The sequence below is a fragment of the Podarcis cretensis genome (assembly GCF_951804945.1).
Source record: "Podarcis cretensis genome assembly, chromosome: 1".
Lineage (NCBI taxonomy): Eukaryota > Metazoa > Chordata > Lepidosauria > Squamata > Lacertidae > Podarcis > Podarcis cretensis.
The window spans coordinates 4,172,198-4,191,047 of NC_137170.1; the positions used below are offsets into that span (position 1 = coordinate 4,172,198).

The 18,850-nt window shown below is 47.4% G+C and overlaps 1 protein-coding gene across 11 annotated transcripts in view; it reads right to left on the reverse strand.

Annotated features, from left to right (window-relative positions):
• Positions 1-8,551, reverse strand: part of NIN (ninein) — a 144,346-nt gene extending 135,795 nt beyond the window's left edge. For 5 of the 11 annotated variants that reach the window (XR_013839628.1, XM_079979024.1, XM_079979026.1 and 2 more), the window contains exon 1: positions 8,386-8,549. The gene's annotated coding sequence lies outside the window, so the exon portion shown is untranslated. Of the gene's footprint in view, positions 1-8,385 lie in introns of all 11 variants that reach the window. The other 6 variants (XM_079979021.1, XM_079979030.1, XM_079979029.1 and 3 more) reach the window with 4 other exon arrangements.
• Between the last annotated feature and the right edge of the window lie 10,299 nt (positions 8,552-18,850).

Genomic DNA, 18,850 nt, shown 5'->3' on the forward strand with positions numbered 1-18,850 from the left:
GGTGCTTTTGAACTGCTAGGTTGGCAGGCGCTGGGACCGAGCAGCGGGAGCGCACCCCGCCGCAGGGATTCGAACCGCCGACCTTTCGATCGGCAAGCCCTAGGCGCTGAGGCTTTAACCCACAGCGCCACCTGCGTCCCTATATGAAGTGCTACAAAGTAGATAAAAAATAGAGATATTAGTTATGAGTTTTAAATGTAACAGGGAAAATAAGAAATGCATACTAAGAGATTAGATTGGAAAATTTCACCTGGCTTGCTTCCAGGCCCAGTTCACAGAACCATAGAACTGAAGTCTTGGAAGGGACCCCGAGGGTCATCTAGTCCAAACCGCTGAAATGCAGGAATACGCAGAGATCAAACCTATAACCTTGGCATGATCAGCACCATGCTCCAACCAGCTGAGCTATGCAGGCTCCTGGTGCTGCTTTTATAGGAACACAGGAAGCTGCCTTTTGCAGCACTGAACCGCTGGCGTCCCTCAAGCTCAGTATGGCCAACACTGGCTGGCAGCAGCTCTCCAGGCGATATTCCCTATATGAAGATGCAATATTGGACTGACCTTCTTTATACGTAGCAAAAGCTGGACCACTGAGTTACGGCTCTTCCCCTTTCATCCTCTAGATCTAGAACATTTCAGGGCTTGTGACCAAGACAGGTACAGAACTCTTACTATCAGGAAGTTCATCCTAATATTTGGTCAGCATTTCTTTTCTTTTCATTTGGACCCACTGGTTCGGGTCCTACCCTCTGGAGACGCAGAATACAAGCTTGTTCCACCTTCCATGTAGTAGTCCTTCAGATTTTTTTGAAGATGTCTATCCTGTCTCAGTCTGCTCTTTTCCTCAACCCTTCCTTGGTTTCCAGACCCATGATCAGGGCCAGATTTAGGTTTGATAAGGCCCTAAGCGAAAAGCAATGACAAACCTAGACAGCATCTTAAAAAGCAGAGACATCACCTTGCCAACAAAGATCCGTATAGTTCAAGCCATGGTTTTCCCAGTAGTAATGTATGGAAGTGAGAGCTGGAGCATAAAGAAGGCTGATCGTCGAAGAATGGATGCTTTTGAATTATGGTGCTGGAGGAGACTCTTGAGAGTCCCATGGACTGCATGAAGATCCAACCTCTCCATTCTTAAGGAAATCAGCCCTGAGTGCTCACTGGAAGGACAGATCCTGAAGCTGAGGCTCCAAGACTTTGGCCACCTCATGAGAAGAGAAAACTCCCTGGAAAAGACCCTGGTGTTGGGAAAGATGGAGGGCACAAGGAGAAGGGTACGACAGAGGACGAGATGGTGGGACAGTGCTCTTGAAGCTACCAGTATGAGTTTGACCAAACTGCGGGAGGCAGTGGAAGACAGGAGTGCCTGGCGTGCTCTGGTCCAGGGGGTCACGAAGAGTCGGACACGACTAAACAACAACAAGGCCCTAAGCTCCTGAAAGTGATGGGGCCCTTTCTATGTCCAGCTGTCCTTTGTCAACAACAAATGGTCGCTGTTTTTTGTGTTGAATATATGCTATATGGTAATTTATGGACCTGATGTGTATCTAAAGCCATTTACACATAACAAAATATGTATTTTATCAAAGTAATTGTTGAACTGAAATACAATTAAGAAGATGTACATTAATAGTGAAATACAATTAAGAAGAAGTATATTTTTGGGGGGCCGCAAGAGAGTGGAGCCCTAAGCTATAGCTTGTTTAGCTTATACGTAAATCTGACACTGCCTGTGATCATCTTGGCTGCCCTCCTCTGCACACATTCCAGCTTCTGAACATCCCTGCATGCAGAAAGCTAGAACATCAGGTCCATCCCTGACTTGCTAGCTCTTCGCATGCAGGGGGATTATCACAAAGGGATGCTTCCATGCAAGCCACCCCAAAGCACCTTCGCTGAACTTGGAACAAATCATTCCGTCCATCCAGCACTTAGCAGTGGCTTGGCTTTCCCAAAGCCCACGTCCCCAGACTACAAATTTAAACATTATTTAATGCAGACTCTTTCTACGGGGCGCCCAGGCCATGCTGGGACTGAATGATGACTCTGGAAGGGAGCAGTTCTTCAAAGGAACTGGAGCCCAGAGCGAAGACGGAGACAAGGAGCTCCCTCGTCTTTCCCACCGCTCTCAATTACTTCCCAGGCTGCAGGTGTTAGGGATTGATTAATCGTCAAGTAGTCAGGCAATTAACAACCTCTTAATTGAGCAGTCGGGTGTCACCACATCAGAGCTAGGAAGCACTCCTCTCAGGAAGCAGGTATCAAGGCTGCAGTCTTTTGTGCCGATGGCTTTTTTTGGGGGGGAGGGGAGGACCCCAAATCACTTCCGGGGCTGGCTTGCATATAGGTCTACTCTGAAGTCATGCATTTGGACAAGACTCTGCCAACCTTCCAAGATACACATGCAAATGTCACACAGAATTAACAGCAGTGTCAGCTCTATTAGAAAGTCCTGCATTCGATTCCTGCCTTCTCCAGGCAGGGCTGGGAATGTCCCCATCTGAAACCCTGAACAGCTGCTGCCAGTGAGAGTAGGTAGATAGATAGATGGCTAGATAATTTATTACGGTAGGAGACCAGCTTATAAAACACACTTGGGGGTACAATCCCAGAAGGAAAACAAACATTTAAAACAATGTACAACAATAAATTTGAAATTTATAAATGCGATAAGTGTACAGACTTAAAACTTTAAGATAAGCTACCACAGAGAGCTTCTTGGGCTCCATGATCACTGCAGATGGTGACAGCAGCCACAAAATTAAAAGACGCCTGCTTCTTGGGAGAAAAGCAATGATAAACCTAGACAGCATCTTAAAAAGCAGAGACATCACCTTGCCAACAAAGGTCCATAGAGTTAAAGCCATGGTTTTCCCAGTAGTGATGTATGGAAGTGAGAGCTGGACCATCAAGAAGGCTGATTGCCGAAGAATTGATGCTTTTGAATTATGGTGCTGGAGGAGACTCTTGAGAGTCCCATGGACTGCAAGAAGATCCAACCTCTCCATTCTGAAGGAAATCAGCCCTGAATGCTCACTGGAAGGACAGATCGTGAAGCTGAGGCTCCAAGACTTTGGCCACCTCATGAGAAGAGAAGACTCCCTGGAGAAGACCCTGATGTTGGGAAAGATGGAGGGCACAAGGAGAAGGGGACGACAGAGGACGAGATGGTGGGACAGTGTTCTCGAAGCTACCAGCATGAGTTTGACCCAACTGCGGGAGGCAGTGGAAGACAGGAGTGCCTGGCGTGCTCTGGTCCAGGGGGTCGGACACAACTAAACGACTCAACAACAACAACACTTAGCTATATGGGCCCCTTATGGTCCGACTATAAGAACCTAAGTAGAACCTTCAGGATCAGGCCAGTGGCCCATCTAGTCCAGCATACTGTTCTCACACTGGCCAGCTAGATGCCTGTACGAAACCAGGATCCGATCACAAGAGCAACACGCCCTTCCTGTGGTTTCCAGCAACTGGTATTCAAAAGCATCGCTGCCTTCAACTGGGGAGGCAGATCAGAGCCCCCATGGCAGCTTTCGAGGTTCATAGGCTCTGCGTTGGCCCATAACACTCTGGCACTAGACAGTCAGCGGGTCTAAACTTGCTGAAAACATTTCCATTCCACCAGGCCTACGCAGACCATTGGGAGAATAAATCTTTCCACAATTGTTAATTGAATTTTTTAAAATTTCTTTATGGTTTTTATGTTTCACTGCTGTAAACTGCTCATATATTTTATGGCACGGTGGCAGATAAATAAATTTTATATGCCCTACCACAGGCATAGGCAAATCGGCCCTCCAGATGTTTTTGAGACTACAGTTCCCACCATGCCTGACCACTGGTCCTGTTAGCTAGGGATGATGGGAGTTGTAGTCCCAAAACATCTGGAGGGCCGAGTTTGCCTATGCCTGCCCTACAAGGACGTTGTTCAGTGGTTAGATCTACCTGGCATCTCCAAGAAGGGCTAGGAAGGCCCCCTGCCTGAAACCCTGGAGAGCCTCTGCCAGCCAGTGTAGGCAATATTGAGCCAGATGGAGCCATGGTCTTACTTGGAATAAGGAAAAGGTCCCCTCGCTTCTTTTGGCATAGGACTCAGTTCAGAAACCAAACACCTCCTCACCTGCCTTGCAAAAGCTGCCACCCTTCTATGAACTGCCACACCTGTCCGACAAGCAGCGGCTAGATTGCCTCTCCTGGGCTGTGAAAAGCTGTCAGTCTCGACAGATCAAGCTGCTGTTAAAATCACAGGGGCAAGTTGGGCCAAGGTTTTTTATTATGATTATTCCGGTCAGTTGATAACCTTACATCCTACTCACATGGGAGGAAACAGCTGGGGGGGAGGGGGGAGAGAATGAACTCCCAGCATTTCCAGGTAGGAATGGCTGGGGAGGGGAAATACCCTCTGTCTGAAACCTTGGAGAGCTGCTGCCAGTTAGTGCAGGCATTTACAACAGGTAGATTGTGATCTACCAGTAGATTGCGGGGGTGTTCCAGGTAGATCGCTGGATCTCCAGGGTGCTCCTGATCGACCCCCCAGAAAAGCTCAACAACTCTGGGTCACCCTCCCCAAAAGATCAACAACTCTTGGCAATGACAAGGGGTAAATCACTGCCAGTTTTTTTATAGTGGGAGTAGATCGCAGTCTCTTGGTAGATGGACTTGCCTGGTGGGCTATACTGAGCTAAATGGGCTCTTGCTCTGACTTGCTATGCCCCTAGAGACATCACCTTCCCAACAAAAGTCTGTATAGTTCAAGCTATGGTTTCCCCAGTAGTGATGTATGGAAGTGAGAGCTGGACCATAAAGAAGGCTGATCGCCGAAGAATGGATGCTTTTGAATTATAGTGCTGGAGGAGACTCTTGAGAATCCCATGGACTGCAAGAAGATCCAACCTCTCCATTCTGAAGGAAATCAGCCCTAAGTGCCCACTGGAAGGACAGATCCTGAAGCTGAGGCTCCAATACTTTGGCCTCCTCATGAGAAGAGAAGACTCCTTGGAAAAGACCCTGATGTTGGGAAAGATGGAGGGCACAAGGAGAAGGGGACGACGGAGGACGAGATGGTTGGACAGTGTTCTCGAAGCTACCAGCATGAGTTTGACCAAACTGCGGGAGGCAGTGGAAGACAGGAGTGCCTGGTGTGCTCTGGTCCAGGGGGTCATGAAGAGTCGGACACGACTAAACAACAACAGCTTCACCCACATAAGGGGAGACCTTGAAGACCCCAAATAGTAATCAAACACAACATTTTGAAGTAGGAATCATCAGCAGACCTTGTTTGTCCTATAGGCAGCACATGTAAACTTCCTTCCACTGGTGCTCAGATTTGAACATAGCAGCACTGAAGATGCTCCTTGGTTCTTTTTAGAAATCTGTCCTATTACAATCACATCCCACTTTTCCTCTAACGTCCCCAAACGTGGACCTCCAGCTGTTGTTGGACTACAAATCCCATCATCCCTAGCTAGCAGGGCCAGGAGTCAGGACTCTGATGGGAACTGTAGTCCAAAAACAGCTGGAGACTCAAGTTTGGGAATCCCTGCTCTAAGGAGCCCAAAAGTGGGGCTCTCCGTAAGCTCTCCTCCCCTTTAACGTCACAACAACCCTGTGAGGTAGGTTAGGCTGAGCGCAAGTGACTGGCTTGGTTGCGCATCAGAGTCCCAATCTGGATGGTAAGGGGACAGTCTCAGAGGCTAAATTTCTGTGCAGTTTAAAGCATTAGGCTCTGGGGTCACTAAACAAATAAAGACTAAGAGGGGGCAATCTTGACTTTGGCTCCCATCCATTTCCAGGAGGTGTCAATTTAATGGTCCGTGTGCTGAGCCTCTTGTCTCATAAATCAAATGCAGTGTGGAGCAGACAGCGCTTCATCGCAAGAGGGGCAGAGGACGCCCCTTGATGGGAGACCGGGACACAAAAGGAAAAGGCGCCCGTGACAACCGGCCATTGCTCTGCAGCCCACTCAAACCTCTCTCTCTTCAAGGGGGACTGAGGAAGTCAGTCTTGCAGCCGGCAACTGCCCCCCTCCACCGGCCTCCCCCAGTTCCAAGGGGGAGTTTCCAGTTAAGCGCTGCTGAATTCAATGGGTCTTACTCCCAGACACGCAAGGTTTAGGATCCCAGCCTTAAAAAAAAACCCTTTCCCATTGGCAAAGGGAATTTGTGAAGCAGGCTGGGCTCCTCCGAAGATTAGCCAAGGACAAAGTTGCGTGGAAAGCAGGCCACAACTGAATTTTGTTGGCCAAAAATTGGAAATCACAAGAAGTACCAACAGTGGAGGATTGGCAGATGAAGATGATGGACTTTGGGGAGCTGGCCGACCTGACCGGAAGAGTCCGCAACCAGAAGGAGGAGGAGGAGTACCAAGAGGAATGGAAGAAATTTAAATACTATTTAGCTAAACGTGTTAAGATAATTTATTTAATTTATTTTTTTACAACTGAGTTCTTTTATTGAGTTCTTTGAAACAAAAAACATAAAGACATTGGGGAAAAAATACACACAAAGGAAACGAAAACAACACACATAGAAAACAAACAAACAAACAAACGCAAATCAGGTCAACACAACATGTTAAGATAATTTAAATAGAAATACTTGCGAATATCAGATAGGCCTAGGATTTCAATATGTGATGTTGCAGAATAATATGTTTAAAGTTAAAATGAAAAGAAAGAAAGATGTTAATGGACTAAGTAAATTTTATGTGAAAATAGTTTCGGAAAACTGCTACAATGATTTATATGGAAACTCAGCCAGAATGTTAACAAAAGTGGAATTATTACAGTCAAGATAAATGCTTGTTTGTTTGTCTGTTTTTGATGTTCTTTTTCTATTTGTTTGTTATAAATTTGGAAAACTAACAAAAAAAAAACTGGGGGAAAAAGTTGCATGGAAAGCATCAGAAATTTATGGTCATAGCCTCCAAACACAACTGAGTGTCTTGAATATTCAAGGCACTCCAGCATTGTAATAGGGGTCTTTCAATAACAAGCCCTCCCGCTAATCAGGAAGCTGGGTGGGGGTGGAGAGACAATGTGCCCATCAGTTTTTATTTTGCAAAAAGAGAAAGGAAATTACAAATGGGTTGCGTGGGGCAATAACTCACCGAATCACCGGCTGGAAGGCCTCATAAAGGCTCCCTGTCCCTGAATTGTGAAGGTGAGCATCATGGTTGGGGGGGGGGGAGGGAGCAGCCGGTGAGGGGGCCGTTCATAATAAACAGCAAGCCCGGCTGTCCTGCAAGCTCCACTTTTGTCCAGGGACAGCAATTACGTAATTGGCGAGCCTGCCACCGTGTACCTTCTGAAAAATCTTTTGTTCTCCAGCCTACCAGCACGGAAGAGATGGAGAAAACATTGACCATCGAATGAGGAAGCTGCAAACATCTGCTTCAAGTTGCAACCTTTAAAAAATTTAGTTTGTCAAGGAAGCTTGGGATACCGGAAAAGCAAATTCACACCAGTACACATTTCTGCAGCCAGTCGGTCTCCTTTAAGTCGCTCCTCTTAGCAACTCCAGCTCCAGGCAGTTAAAATTAAAATAAATCACAGTAGCTCAAACTTTGGGGGACCACCAGGCAAAAGAAGATAAACCTTAATAGCCAGCACCTTTGCCTTAATAGTCCCCCCTCAGCTCTTGGAAGCAAGTGTCTTCCTGGCCACTTCTAAACCTGGGAGGAATTCAAGTCCCCCCCCCCCCCCTTTTCTGAACTGCCAGACAACAGATGATGCTCCCTCCCGACTTACTTAAAGCGAGAAGTATCCCAGATTCTCCTGCCCGCCTGAAACCCCTTCCTCAGCGACAGGATCCGCGAGTTTCCAGGAATCCTGCACCGCCTCTAAGCCCCGCGCATGCAAACCAACGCCGGGCGCCAAGAAACTTTTTTTTTTCTGCAAAAACCAGACCCAAAACGAAAACCAGGCTTTGCAAGGGAACGGATTTCCCGGTCTCAGCTCTTCCCTCTCTCTGCCTTCAAGGCCGGGGGGGGGGGGAGGCGAGCAGCCTTTGGCTCGCCAAGAAACAATGAAGCCGGCGAGACCCCCCCCCCTCTTCCCTCCCTCTCTCCATTGTCCAAGGCGAGTGAAAGGCAGGCGGGGGAGCGCGTGAAAGGGAAAGTGGGAGGCAGGTGCTGGGAAGACGTCCTTGCGGGGGGGGGGATGGATGCAAAAGCCGGCTGGAGAAAGCGAAAGTCCGCCGCTAAGGGAAAGTGGCTCCCAGCCCCGGAGGAGCCCCCCATTCCCGGGGAGAGAGAGAGAGAGGGGCTCCCCCCGGCCAGAGTTTTCCCCCAAGGGGGGGGGGCGGTGACCCCAAATGACCTGGCTGCAAAGGAAGACCAGCCACGCCAGCCACCCATCAGACAGACAGATAGACAGCAACTCACCTGCCCAGGGAATAGCTCGGCACGGCACGGCACGGCACGGCACGGCACGGCACGGCACGGCACGGCTCGCCACCCTCTTCTTCCGCCGCCGCTTTCTGCAAGCCTGCAAGCGAAGCCCCCCAAAAGCGGCTTTTGTTAGCAACCCCAGATGCGCTCCGGGGTCTTCGGCGGGGGGAAGAGGAGCGCGCGCGGCGTTTGCATGGCGGAGGGGCCGCCCCTCCCCCTCCCCGGCCCCGCCTCCAGCCCCTCCCCCTCGGAAGGACTTCCCCCTCCTCAAACAGCCCCCCCCCAGAGGAACCCCCTCCCATTGATGCCCAGCGAGATTTATGAAACGTGTATACCGCCCGTGAGAACGCGACTGACCCGGAGGGCTTTCCTTCCCTCCCTACTGCATCAGACTAGCCCCATCTCTGGAAAGACACCCCCCCCCCAAATCAGCACCCCCCCCACAACAGCTTCCTCCAGGGTGGAAAACACCCCCCCCCCCGCTCTCCTGATCTGCACCCCCTCCCCTCTCCGGCTCCCGGAGCATCTCAGCATCCCCGGTACGCACCCCTGTTTTGCTAGTGCCCCCCCCGAATCCCACTATTCTGCAAGCAAGCAGCCTCCCCACCCCCGTAGATCCTGCCCTCCGGAGCGCCCCCGGAGCATGCACGACAGCAAGAGCCCCCCCCCTTCTCCAAATATCCCCGCCCCACTTTGCCTGAAAGACAAGACAGGCTATGGGGGGGCTTCAAAAGAGCCCCGCCAGCCCTAGCGCCCCCTCCCGCTTTGCGCCCCGCTTCTGCCCCCCTGCTCTCCAGCCCCCTCTAGCGGCCGGGCAGCGCAGCGCAGCGTTCCGGAGTCGGCCTTACCTGCGTCAAGGTCCCGAGCATCGCTTAGCCCGGCTGCTGCCGCCGCCGCCGCCGCTGTTCCCCCGCCATGGCCGGAGCCGAGCAACGGCGCAGGGAGAAGGAGGCGGAGCGCCAGAAGCAGGCCGGGAAGGAGGAGGAGGAGGAGAGCCCGCCCCCCTCGACCCCGGAGCCGGCAGAGCAGCGGGCCGGCCCTGCTGGCAGGCAGAGGGAGGCAGCGGCCTCAGGCGGCCGCTCGGGGAGGGTCCCGGCCGGCAGCAACGCGCCGCCATCCTCCGCTGCCACCGACTTAATTCTATATCTTTAGGGGGGGGCGGGGGCGGAATAGGTTTTAGGTTTGGTTGAATCAGTATTTTTAAATTAATTTTTTAAAAATTAATTAATTAATTAAAATAAATTTATTTATTTTTAATTAGTAAGGTAAAGGTAAAGGTACCCCTGCCCGTACGGGCCAGTCTTGACAGACTCTGGGGTTGTGCGCCCATCTCACTTAAGAGGCCAGGGGCCAGCGCTGTCCGGAGACACTTCCGGGTCACGTGGCCAGCGTGACATCGCTGCTCTGGCGAGCCAGAGCCGCACACGGAAACGCCGTTTACCTTCCCGCTGGTAAGCGGTCCCTATTTATCTACTTGCACCCGGAGGTGCTTTCGAACTGCTAGGTTGGCAGGCGCTGGGACCGAGCAGCGGGAGCGCACCCCGCCGCAGGGATTCGAACCGCCGACCTTTCGATCGGCAAGTCCTAGGCGCTGAGGCTTTAACCCACAGCGCCACCTGCGTCCCAATTTTTTAATTAGTATTTGGCTATTAAAAATGCAAATTTAATTACTTATTGAAAAGCATATCACTCGTTTTCTGGGGGCGTGCCCACCCAGGCAGGGGCCTTGAAACATGGAGCTTTAGAATAATAATAATAATAATAATAATAATAATAATAATAATAGAATTGAAAAGTTAGAAGGGACCCCAAGGATCATCTAGTCCAACCCATGGCAACGATGGAACATGCAACTGTCCCATACAGTGGTACCTAGGGTTAAGAACTTCGTTCTGGAGGTCCGTTCTTAACCTGAAACTGTTCTTAACCTGAAGCACCACTTTAGCTAATGGGGCCTCCTGCTGCCACTGCGCAATTTCTGTTCTCATTCTGAAGCAAAGTTCTTAACCCAAGGTACTATTTCTGGGTTAGCAGAGTCTGTAACCTGAAGCGTCTGTAACCCGAGGTACCACTATATATATATATATATATATATATATATATATGGCACAATGGAACACTGAAACCAGAGCAGCACACGGAAATGCCGTTTACCTTCCCGCCGGAGTGGTACCTATTTATCTACTTGCACTTTGACGTGCTTTCGAACTGCTAGGTTGGCAGGAGCAGGGACCAAGCAACGGGAGCTCACCTCTTCGCGGGGATTCGAACCACTGACCTTCTGATTGGCAAGACCAAGAGGCTCAATGGTTTAGACCGCAGGGCCACCTGCATTTCGAAAGCATGCCAAAAAGTGCAAGTAGATAAATAGGTACCGCTCCGGAGGGAAGGTAAACGTCGTTTCCATGCGCTGCTCTGGTTTTGCCAGAAGCGGCTTAGTCCTGCTGGCCACATGACCCGGAAAAACTGTCTGCGGACAAACACTAGCTCCCTTGGCCAGTAAAGTTTGTTTTGTATTTCTTGTGTCAATATAGGTTTGTTATTTTTGTAGGCCTTTGGCTTGCCAGGTTTTAATCTGGAGATTTTGTGCTGCATGGTGGAATAGTGGGTGGTAAGCCAGGGGGTTTAGTGGGGAAGGGGTTAAGGACAGTTTGCCTGCTTCTTCCTTCCATGCTTTGAGCATGGTGTGTGTGAACCTGTTTAGTGTTGTGGGAATTTTCCTTAGTTTGTTTTGGAGGAATGGGTTTACTGTGGTAGAGGTATTTTCTCTTTTTTTTCGCAATAATTTTTAATTGAATTTTACAATTTAACTTTCAACGGCTTCGGCTGGGGAGGGCGGGATATAAATAAAAATTATTATTATTATTATTATTATTATTATTATTATTATTATTATCATTATCATATATAAGAGAATAAAATAAAACAGAACTTCCCACAACCCATGACTTCCCTCAACTTCCCCTTCTGGTTCTTTATATGAAAATTTGCTACTTCCTTAAATTTTTTCTTTATCTTAATTTGCTACTTCCTTAAATTTTAGGGAGAAATGTAAAGTATTGCACTTGGGCAAAAAAAAATGAGAGGCACAAATACAAGATGGGTGACACCCTGAAAGCATTTGCAGATGACCTAGTTTTGACCCTACAGGAGCCAGAGCCCAGTACTAAAAGGGTATTACAACTGATTTATGAGTTTGGTCGAGTGGCGGGATTTAAACTTAATAAGCAAAAAACTAAGGTTTTGGGAAAAAAATTGACTTCTTTAGAATCAGAAAGGTTTCAGAAAGAGACAGAATTAAATGTGGTTAAAAAAGTGAGATACCTAGGGGTAAATATAACAGCGAAGAACAGGAACTTATTTAAAGACAATTATGAAAAATGTTGGTCTGAAATTAAAAGGGATTTAGATGCTTGGTCAAGACTGAAACTTTCTTTGACAGGACGTATTGCTGCAATTAAGATGAATGTATTGCCAAAAATACATTGACGCAGGTGGCGCTGTGGGTTAAAGCCTCAGCGCCTAGGGCTTGCCGATCGAAAGGTCAGCGGTTCGAATCCCTGCGGCGGGGTGCGCTCCCGCTGCTCGGTCCCAGCGCCTGCCAACCTAGCAGTTCGAAAGCACCTCCGGGTGCAAGTAGATAAATAGGGACCGCTTACCAGCGGGAAGGTAAACGGCGTTTCCGTGTGCGGCTCTGGCTCGCCAGAGCAGCGATGTCACGCTGGCCACGTGACCCGGAAGTGTCTCCGGACAGCGCTGGCCCCCGGCCTCTTGAGTGAGATGGGCGCACAACCCCAGAGTCTGTCAAGACTGGCCTGTACGGGCAGGGGTACCTTTACCTTTACCTTTACTATTGCCAAAAATGTTATTTTTGTTTCAAACTTTGCAGATTGTGGACAAAATGGAGTGTTTTGGGAGGTGGCAGAGAGATATTTCAAGATTTGTCTGGCAGGGCAAAAAGCCCAGAATTAAGTTTAAGATATTAACTGACGCTAAAGAAAGAGGGGGATTTGCCCTGCCAGACCTAAAGTTGTATTATGAATCAGCAGCTTTCTGCTGGTTGAAAGACTGGCTACTTCTTGAGAACACTGATGTTTTAGATTTGGAAGGATTCAACAATGCGTTTGGGTGGCATGCATATCTGTGGTATGACAAGGCTAAAATACATAAGAATTTCAAGAACCAAGTTGTCAGAAAAGCAGTATTTAATGTCTGGTTGAAATATAAAGACTTATTGGAAAACAAGAGCCCAAGGTGGTTATCACCAATGGAGGCTAAGGCCGTGAAAAAACTCAATATGGAGGCCAAATGGCCGAAATATTGGGAAATAATAGAAAAAGATGGAGATAACTGGAGGTTGCAGAGTATGGACAAAATAAAAGATAAAATGCGAGATTGGCTACATTATGTTCAGATTAAAGAAGTTTTTAAGTTGGATAAAAAGGTAGGATTCCAGGTGGAAAAATCAAAGTTAGAAACTGAACTGTTAGAACCCAGCTCTAAGATACTTTCAAGAATGTATAATTTGCTGTTAAAATGGAATACACAGGATGAAACGGTCAAATCAGCCATGATAAAATGGGCACAGGACATAGGGTACAACATCATGTTTGCTGACTGGGAAAAGTTATGGACCATAGGTTTGAGATTTACGGCATGTAATGCCTTGAAAGAAAATATTATGAAAATGATTTACAGGTGGTACATGACCCCAGTCAAGCTTGCAAAGATATACCATGTGTCTGATAATAAATGTTGGAGGTGTAAAGAAGCTGAAGGAACATTCTTTCACCTCTGGTGGACTTGCCCTAGAGTGAAGGTTTTCTGGGAAATGATTTATAATGAACTGAAAAAGGTATTTAAGTATACATTCCTTAAGAAACCAGAGGCCTTTCTCTTGGGCATTGTTGGTCAGAGTGTGCAAAAGAAGGATTGAACCTTTTTTATGTACGCTACAACAGCAGCAAGGATACTCATCGCTAAAAGCTGGAAAACTCAAGAACTACCCACACTGGAAGAATGGCAGATGCAACTGATAGACTATATGGAACTGGCGGAGATGACGGGCAGAATCCGAGACCTGGGAGAAGAACTGGTGGAGGAAGACTGGAAGAAATTCAAGGACTAGCTGCTGTAACAGGCTAATATTCTAGAAATCCTTGTCTTAGACTCTGTGAAAGGATTCTGTGGCACTGTAACAACCTTTCGTGTGGATTGTTGGACTCTATGAAGACACTTTGCCAACAAAGGCCCATATAGTTCAAGCTATGGTTTTCCCAGTAGTGATGTATGGAAGTGAGAGCTGGACCATCAAGAAGGCTGATCGCAGAAGAATGGATGCTTTTGAATTCTGGTGCTGGAGGAGACTCTTGAGAGTCCCATGGACTGCAAGAAGATCAAACCTATCCATTCTTAAGGAAATCAGCCCTGAGTGCTCACTGGGAGGACAGATCCTGAAGCTGAGGCTCCAATACTTTGGCCACCACTTCTGACTTGCTCTGAAGACTTGGGCATTGGTCTGTTGCAGCAAAAATAGCATAGAGTCCTTTTAGAATTGTTTTATTTGAATGACTAGGATTCTATTTATAACAAAATACATTCATGCTCTGCTTAGAGATATTCAACAAACCTGATTCCCTTGTATGATGTCAAGTCCGGTAAAGAACAGAATAAATCCACTTTCCTGATTTTTTTCTGTTGAATTCAATCTTCCACCCTGTAATCATTTGTATCATGTTACTTTGTTCAGCACCATTAAGTCCCAAATTTTCCTCTTCCATTGGTTGGTTGAAGGTGACTTATGCATTTTCCACGTCTTTGCAATCAATATACAAGCTGCTACGCCATATGAATAGCTGAAATCTATACTCTACTGTGTGGCTGATGTTTTACAAATCCCAGAAGCATTGTTAATGCCTTCAGTTGTAGTTGACAACCAGAATATATATATATATAGAGAGAGAGAGAGAGAGAGATTTGGATTCCCTCCCACAATTATTTAATTAAGCAACAGTTTCACTGTTGATACATTTCTTCTCCCTACACTATGGTTACCATTGAAATGTACTGGGAAATCTGGATGTATGGCAACCCATGTTGGAAGTTCTAAAACTACTTCGAAATACAGTGGTACCTCAGTTTACGAACTTAATCCGTCCTGGAAGTCCGTTCTTAAACCAAAACCAGTGGCGTAGCGTGGGTTGTCAGCACCCGGGGCAAGGCAAGTAATTTGCGCCCCCTAACCCGTGGATTTGCGCCCCCTAACCCTAACCCCCAGATGTTGCGCCCGGTGCGGCCGGCCCCCCTGCACCCCCCACGCTACGCCACTGACCAAAACCGTTCTTAAACTGAGGCACGCTTTCCCTAAAGAGGCCTGTTGCCGGTGCCCTTCCACCGTTCGGCTTCCGTTCGTAGACCGAGGTAAAGTTTGCAAACCAAGACACTATCTCCGGTTTTGCAGAATTCGTAAACCGAATCATTCACAAACAAGACTGTTCTTAAAGGGAGGTACCACTGTAGTTCTAAAACTACAACTTTTGTGTCCCCGGATTTTCACTTTTTGAAATATGGCAACCCTAACAAAAATAGATGAGACGTGGGTGGCACTGTGGGTTAAACCACAGAACCTAGGGCTTGCCGATCAGAAGATCGGCGGCTCGAATCCCCACGACAGGGTGAGCTCCCGTTGCTCAGTCCCTGCTCCTGTCCACCTAGCAGTTCGAAAGCACGTCAAAGTGCAAGTAGATAAATAGGTACCACTCTGGTGGGAAGGTAAACGGCTTTTCCGTGCGCTGCTCTGGTTCGCCAGAAGCGGCTTAGTCATGCTGGCCACATGACCCAGAAGCTGTACTCCAGCTCCCTCGGCCAGTAAAGTGAGATGAGTGCCACAACCCCAGAGTCAGCCACGACTGGACCTAATGATCAGTCCACCGTCCCTCAGACCATGTGGGGGCCGGACTATTTTTGGGGGGGGGGGAATGAACGAATTCCTATGCCCCACAAATAATCCAGATATGTGTTTTAAATAAAAGCACACATCCTACTCATGTAAAAACACGCTGATTCCCAGACCATCCGCAGGCCAGATTGAGAAGATGATTGGGCCGGATCTGGCCCCCAAGCCTTAGGTTGCTTACCCCTGTTCAAAGCCTTTTTCCACTCCTTCCTCCGCCCGCCTTCAAGGTATCTCCCGGGATTTACACTTTTCTCAACAAAAAACCCCCCAATACAAGCGGAAGTCTGCTCACACAGTGTTGGGATCTATCCTTCATCAACTGCAATCTTCAGCTTTCAAATCATTGAGATCAAGGGAAGTAATAGTGCCACTGTATTCTGCTCTGGTCAGACCTCACCTGGAGTACTGTGTCCAGTTCTGGGCACCACAGTTCAAGAAGGACACTGACAAACTGGAACGTGTCCAGAGGAGGGCAACCAAAATGGTCAAAGGCCTGGAAACGATGCCTTATGAGGAACGGCTAAGGGAGCTGGGCATGTTTAGCCTGGAGAAGAGGAGGTTAAGGGGTGATATGATAGCCATGTTCAAATATATAAAAGGATGTCACATAGAGGAGGGAGAAAGGCTGTTTTCTGCTGCTCCAGAGAAGCGGACACGGAGCAATGGTTCCAAACTACAAGAAAGAAGATTCCACCTAAACATTAGGAAGAACTTCCTGACAGTAAGAGCTGTTTGACAGTGGAATTTGCTGCCAAGGAGTGTGGTGGAGTCTCCTTCTTTGGAGGTCTTTAAGCAGAGGCTTGACAACCATATGTCAGGAGTGCTCTGATGGTGTTTCCTGCTTGGCAGGGGGTTGGACTCGATGGCCCTTGTGGTCTCTTCCAACTCTAGGATTCTATGATTCTATGATTCTAAATCAGTGAGAAATCAGCCAGGGGTTTTCAGCTGCCCAAACTGCATTCAGAGAGTGCTATATATTTTGGGTGGTTGTCTAGCTTTGCATTCTGTGTGCTGCTTTGTCATCTGTTTTATCCTTTAAAAACAACAACAACACTGTTTTCTCCTTCAAATTACTACAACTGAAGGCATCCTTCCTAAAATAAAATCACCGTTGTTAGATAAATGAAGAGGGTGTTATACAATGCCGCCCCCTGTGGGTGGCAATTGGAAGTGCTTGCTGGGAATCTCACCTGCTCAGTGCTGTTGTTGCAATGGAGTGTGCCTCTGGGGGTGAAGTTAAACTGCGAAAAGGGAGGGGGTGGCCGAACGTGCTTTGAATGTGAGGTATGTACATGGAGGTCCTCTGAGTGACTTCATGGAGGAGAAACTTTTTGATGGCTACAATACAGGATGGCTCTGCCCTGCCCTGATAATAATAATAATAATAATAATAATAATAATAATAGCAATGACAAACCTAGACAGCATCTTAAAAAGCAGAGACATCACCTTGCCAACAAAGGTCTGTATAGTTCAAGCTATGGTTTTCCCAGTAGTGATGTATGGAAGTGAGAGCTGGACCATAAAGAAGACTGATCGCAGAAGAATGGATGCTTTTGAATTCTGGTGCTGGAGGAGACTCTGGAGAGTCCCATGAACTGCAAGAAGATTAAACCTCTCCATTCTTAAGGAAATCAGCCCTGAATGCTCACTGGAAGGACAGATCCTGAAGCTGAGGCTCCAAGACTTTGGCCACCTCATGAGAAGAGAAGACTCCCTGGCAAAGACCCTGATGTTGGGAAAGATGGAGGGCACAAGGAGAAGGGGACGACAGAGGACGAGATGGTCGGACAGTGTTCTCGAAGCTACCAGCATGAGTCTGACCAAACTGCGGGAGGCAGTGGAAGACAGGAGGGCCTGGCGTGCTCTGGTCCAGGGGGTCACAAAGAGTCGACTAAACAACAACAACAGTTATTTATACCCCACCCATCTGGCTGGATTTCCCCAGCCACTCTGGGCGACTTCCAACAGAATATTAAAATACAATAGTCTGTTAAACATTAAAAGCTTCCCTAAACAGGGCTGCCTTCAGATGTCTTCTAAAAGTCTGGTAGTTGTTTTTCTCTTTGACATCTGGTGGGAGGGCATTCCACAGGGCGGGTGCCACCACGAGAAGGCCCTCTGCCTGGTTCCCCATACAGCTGGAGCCAGAGATGCTCCTGAATGCCGGGTCCTGCTTGCAGGTTGCTCTGGTCGGCCCCTGTGAGAACAGGATGCTGGACCAAATGGACCCCCCTTGGCCTGATCCAGCATGCTCCAATTATGTTCTTATGTTCTCTGGCTCACCTGCTTGTCTATTGTGCTACACCAGTCATCTTGCTTCCAGCCAGAGTTGTCCTTAACTTATGATCTAAAGCCCATTCCCCCCTCCATAATTTTTATTAATTTTTCTGTTTTACATTTTAGAATATTCATTTAAACAACCTTAAACTATCAGAGGCTTCCTTTCTTCTCTTTCTGTGGTTCATTTTGCATAACATAAATCCTTGCCTAGTTTATATAAACTAAACCATTCAGTATTCCATTATTACATCCATCAAAACTTATTCACACTGTTGAATTTATCTTAATGCTGCCCATGTTTTCAAGTCTACACAATTTCCCTCCATATATTCAATAAACATTTTCCAATCTTCTTTAAACGTATGTTCTTCTTGTTCTCTTATTCTATATGTTAAGTCCACAAGCTGCGCATATTCCATCAGTTTAAGTTGCCGTTCTTCTTTGGTTGGGACCTCACTCGTTTTCCATTTTTGAGCTAACAAAACACGGGCAGCAGTAGTGGCATACATAAATAACCCTCTTTGACACCTGGGAATTTCCATCTGAATTATTCCCAACTCAAATGACTCTGTGGGTTGTTGTTTTTTGGAAATGTACTTTTAAACATTTTTTTTCAATTCATTATGGATTATTTCCCAATACTCTTTTACCCTTTTACAAGTCCACCACATGTGAAAGAACTTCCTTCCACCTCTTTGCATCTCCAGTACTTATCTCTAACCACCACATTGTACCCACTGCCGTTGGCCTATCGCTCAACCTCCAAAGAACCAAAGTGCTGCCCAACAAGTACAAAATAACCCCTCTGCAGCGCCACAAATCCAACTCAATGGTGTAACGTTGGAAAGTGTCGATCACTTCTCCTACCTGGGCAGTTATCTTTCCACAAGGGCCAACACTGATGCCGAAATCCAGCATCGCCTGAGCTCTGCGAGTGCAGCTTTCTCCCAATTGAAGTGCGGAGTGTTTGAGGACCAGGACATTAGCAGGGAAACAAAAATGCTTGATTACAAAGCTATTGTACTACCAACCTTATGGTGTGCTTGTGAAACATGGACCACTTATAAATGCCATCTCCAACTCCTTGAAAGATTCCATCAACGGTGTCTCCAGAAAAATTTACACATCACTTGGGAAGACAGGTGAACTAATATCAGTGTACTGGAAGAAGCAAAGATCACCAGTGTTGAAGCAATGATTCTTCAACATCAACTTCGTTGG